Source organism: Podarcis bocagei (genome assembly GCF_964188305.1).
Source record: "Podarcis bocagei genome assembly, chromosome: 1".
NCBI lineage: Eukaryota > Metazoa > Chordata > Lepidosauria > Squamata > Lacertidae > Podarcis > Podarcis bocagei.
In genome coordinates, this window is record NC_138125.1 from 9301801 (window position 1) to 9306653 (window position 4853).

A 4853-nucleotide genomic window follows, 5' to 3' on the forward strand; every position below is an offset into this window, starting at 1 on the left:
CAGGGATTGGGCTCCATTGGTGGATTGGAGACCCGGCAGAGACGGCCGTAGCTTTAAGAAATATGATTTACTCACATATTGACACCTTCAGTCTCCATGGAGGGAGTCCAGATCTTACAACATGGTCATTTCAAGCAGGGCTTGTTCCCCTCAGCCGTGGAAGAAGGCATCTCTCCTCAGTGGGGATGGAGGCTCTTGCTGTGCTTCCCCATGGGGGTGGAGGATACTGCTGTGTGCTCCCCCTGGAGGGACGGAAGCTGCTGCCATGTACCTCCTCCCCCCCCCCCGTAGGACAGAGGCCGCAGCTGCTGCTGAGGCAGGGCAGATCGAGGAGGGTGAACAGCACTCTCTGTGCCCTCTCCCCCCCCCCCAGCATGTCAGTGGGGGTGGGGTGGGACGTGGAAGGAGATGAGCATGCTCCACGCTCTGTCTCCACCCAAGCACCAGCGGGGGCAGAGCCAGGCATGGAGGGTACACCTGGTTTGCCTCCTCCAAGACTTTGCATCCAGGGCCACGGCCTCCCTGCCCCCCCCCCACTCTGCCCCTGTCTCTCCCAGCTGGCCTTCAACCAGCCTGCCCAAGATGGATCTGTCCCTTTCCTCTTTTTCTTCTTCACAGCACACCTTGCTCTAAAGACTCTTTTTTCCTGACACCTCAAACACCTAGCCCACCACCAGGGCAATCTCTGTCTGCTGAGGCCAAATAATTCATCAATACCTTTTGTCATGTTAATGCCTCTATTTTTTTCAGGTGAAGCCCTGGCTTGGAAAGGAAGCTTAGCCTGTATTTTCCCACTGGTCTGCAATCTTCCCTTCAATACTCTGTTTAATCAAAATCCTACCATTTATTAATTTTTAGTATTTTTTTTGGTCAAATCTATAACAGTATTTATTGTCAAAGATAATGCTTACCGTTACTTCTACAGCTCTGGATATCTACACACACCAATCTAATGGGTAGGCAGCTATTCCCAGGTCCATGTTCTAGTTTATGTACCTTCCCCCAACGGGCTGCATGCAGCCAGAGACTGGGCCTGCATGGAAACTCCCTCTGCTCCTCCCTTTTCAATCCCCTCCTGGTTCTGGGAGACAGTGGTGCAAGAGAGGCTGGGAAAGCACCTGGTCTTTCACATACCTGGTCTGCCTCTTCCTCCAGCTCCAAAGCTTCCCCTGCCTCTGATTCTTACCTCCTGGCTGGTACAGGTCCCCATAAACCATCGCCCCTTCTCCCGAGTCAGACTCCAGCCCCCTTTCCCCCAGGGCACACTCCCTAATACTCTCTGACCACCCTTCCTCTCTTTTAAAACCATCCAAGCTAGTGGCCATCACTACATCTTGTAGCAAACTCCACAGTTTACTGCATACAGTACAGTAAACTTTGGCCTGTTTGGAATCTTTCCTGCATCCCCATTCTCCAGGGGCGTTTCCCCCAGCTAGGGCTTCCAGGTGCATGTCCCTCACTTATCATGCCATCCTGACACTTTTAAGCTGTTTGGCCCTAACATTGTAATTTATTATTGTTGTCTTTGCAAATTTTCAGCCGGAATAAGCGGTTGCTTGATATCGTTTTTCCCATTCGAGAAGCCTGCCTTAAGAACATCCCCACATTGAATTAACCACACAAGTAAGGAAAGGTCTCGAGGTTACTAATCCTTGGTTCCATGAGCAGATGTTGAGTGTCTTGTTAATCAAAGCAGATAGCTTGGCAAGCCTTAATTACACAGTAGCAAAATAATTGCTTGGCTTAGCCAAACTGTTATAGGAATGAAAGGAGTCTCTCTTCCCACCCACCTTTCTAGAGCAGGATAAGCTTGTTTAAATTATATTGTGTATAATCTATAGATTGAAAGTATAAGACCTGGAAAACAGTACATTCAAAATCAACACCACCTGGGTTGAAGTTAGTTGAGGACTTCCATTTGTTCTAGTCCTCTGCCCCACCCCACATATAAGGTGAGAAAAGTTATATTTGAAAATATCAAGGGAGATGCTGAAGGAGCCAATTGGCAGAACCAGTTTTCTAGTGTTGCTCTTACGAAAGGGATTTGTGGTTAGATGCACTTTAGAGAGATCTGCTGGAAGTAAAGTTAGGGCTTATACATTAGCAAACACAACGGGCAGTTGCCCCATAGAAACCTATAGCTTGTCCTTTGAAACCTGCACAATTGTCTGCTTCAGTTTTGTGGCATGCCTTCCTTGCTGGTGCACCGAAGCTTTATTGACTCATATGTCCATTAAAGTCAATGGGAAAGAAAGTATTTGCACCAAGTCTGGGGCTGGTGTCACGTTGTTCTGTTGACAAGGGTAACATGGCTTTAGTGTGCTCCTCTTGTGCTACTCCCATTCCAGCTGTTCTGGCAGCATATCTAGGGTGCCCCGCCAGAATATCTGCCATGCACTTCTGCCAAACCCTGTAGCCCTCAGATGGCGGAACATGAATATACCATAATGGCCTACATATAAGTGGCACCGTTAAAATTCGGGGGGGGGGGGAGAGAAAAAAAGACAATACGAGAATATAAGCCTTAAAATTCTGCAGGCACTCACACCCATTCCGTTTTACCATATGTCTGTTTCAGCAGCGATATCATAAAAGCCCATTTTTGTAAGGCCACGAGTTTAAGCCACACTTTAATAATAATGATAATAATAATAATTTATTAGTTATATGCCACCCTTTAACTTTTCACGGTCAGAATTTGGGGTGTGTGTGAGGCTTATATTCAGGCCAATACGGTAGGATTGTTCCACTGATTTTAATATTTCAATCAAGTATTATCAAATGTCCAATACTGAGACAGAACATTTTGTAGATATTTGATCTTAAGGGGGGGTGTGATCTTTTTTGCATGCATGCATAGGACTGGATACAACGGCTGCCGCACATATGAACAGGCCACAAGCAGCCACTCAATGAATTACAGTGGTGCCCCGCAAGACGAATGCCTCGCAAGACGGAAAACCCGCTAGACGAAAGGGTTTTCCGTTTTGGAGGTGCTTCGCAAAACGAATCTCCTATGGGCTTGCTTCGCAAGACGACAATGTCTTGCGAGTTCCTGCTGGTTTTTTTTCCTCTCCCCCCCCTAAGCCGCTAAGCCGCTTATCAGCTGATCCGATCAGCAGATAAGCCGCTAAAAGCCGCTAAAAGCCGCTAATAGCGCTAATCCGTCAATGGGCTTGCTTCGCAAGACGAAAAAACCGTTAGATGAAGAGAATCACAGAACGGATTCTTTTCGTCTTGCGAGGCACCACTGTAGGTGAACATTCAGGCCACACTCACATCCTAACCCGGGATTATTTCTTGGAGTCATTGGACCTAAATTTGAGACTTTTGCAACTCTTATGAATGGGAAGAGAGACTTAAGTCCTACAAATACACAAAGTACAAAACTGCAAATGACATAAAATCAGCTTTAAAAGGCAGATTAACCCACACAAGCCCATGTACCAGTTTACAAACAGTAGCATCAAAGATGCAGTATTAAATGTTCAAAAATGAATAAACAGCAAAGTGGGTAACTCACTCTCAATCAGTGAAAGCTCTAACCTCCTATAGCTGTCTTGGTGAAGTCATGGGACTTTGCTTGGCGTGGAAAAGACAGGTGTTTCAGCGGCAAGCATGCTTCCATGGGAAGGGCACTCCATAAGAAGGGCACCACCACAGAGAAGGCTCGGTCCTACATCACCACATAGAAGACTTTCCCCAGTGGTCAAAGTTAGTGCTGAAGAGAAAGGCCTCCTATGGAGATCTTAGGATGGCACAGGCTGGTCAGATAACTGAGTAAGGTATGCGTAATCTGCCTATCTTTAAACCAGGAAGATTCTTCTTGAGGGAATGTAAGTCCTCTTATGGAGGAGAGAGTACAGCTGAGGGAGAAAGGAGAGAACAAGTGAAGTTACCTTTCCAAAGGTGAACTGTTCCAAATGTTCAAAAAAAGAGCATGATATTCACATCAGATCAAGCAAAGGTAAGAAGAGTGGCACACCAAAAGGCAATTTCCTGGCAAGATGTTAACATGGGAACATAAAAGTGATGTGTCTGGAAGCAGAACTGCTGAGCTACAGACAACCTGGGTGTGAGTCAGAGAACATTAGGACAGGCCCTGTCCACCAGGAAGGGAGACTTGATTGCATGTGACTGGTGTCAACTCCAGAGACGTCAAGAGCCACAACATAAAAAAAAAAAAGCCAACAGAGAAGTTTCTAAATGAGCCGTTCAGCCTTGAAGGCAGGCAAGCTGGCAGCAACTCAATTTCTGAGGAAAACAGTCAACAATCCAGGTGTGTTCTCTGAAGTTAGAGCATACAGTCCTACATTTTCTTATTGACATGAAGGCAGCAGGAGTGGATACACGCACATGCTCACATATGTAATCTATAGAGGATTCATTGTACAATTATGACTGTGCTTTAGGACTGTCATTTTCTCTATGAGTACTGACTGGAGGTAAGATTAGTGGTTCCCAAACTTGTTTCCCCACAATCACTTGAAAATTCCTGAGAATACTGGCGGACCACTTCCTCACACCTATCACTTCCAGTCTGTCTTGGAGCAGATGTTGCCGCCACAATCCACAGCTGCCACTTGTGTTCTTCATAGACATACAACTTTGCAGTCCACAGTTTGGGAACTCCTGGATTAGACAGATGGGTAAATGTGCACTGCAATACTGATAAATTTCCATGAGGGCATGTGTGTGTGTGTATATATATCACAAACGGATGCGGAAATGTGGTCTGAGATCGAATGTTTTGCTCCATTGAAACAGGAATTCATTTGCCATTGTTCACAGAAACATTTGGCCGCATGAAGAAATGTGAGGTGTTTAATATATGGATTAATTTTTTATTTAAA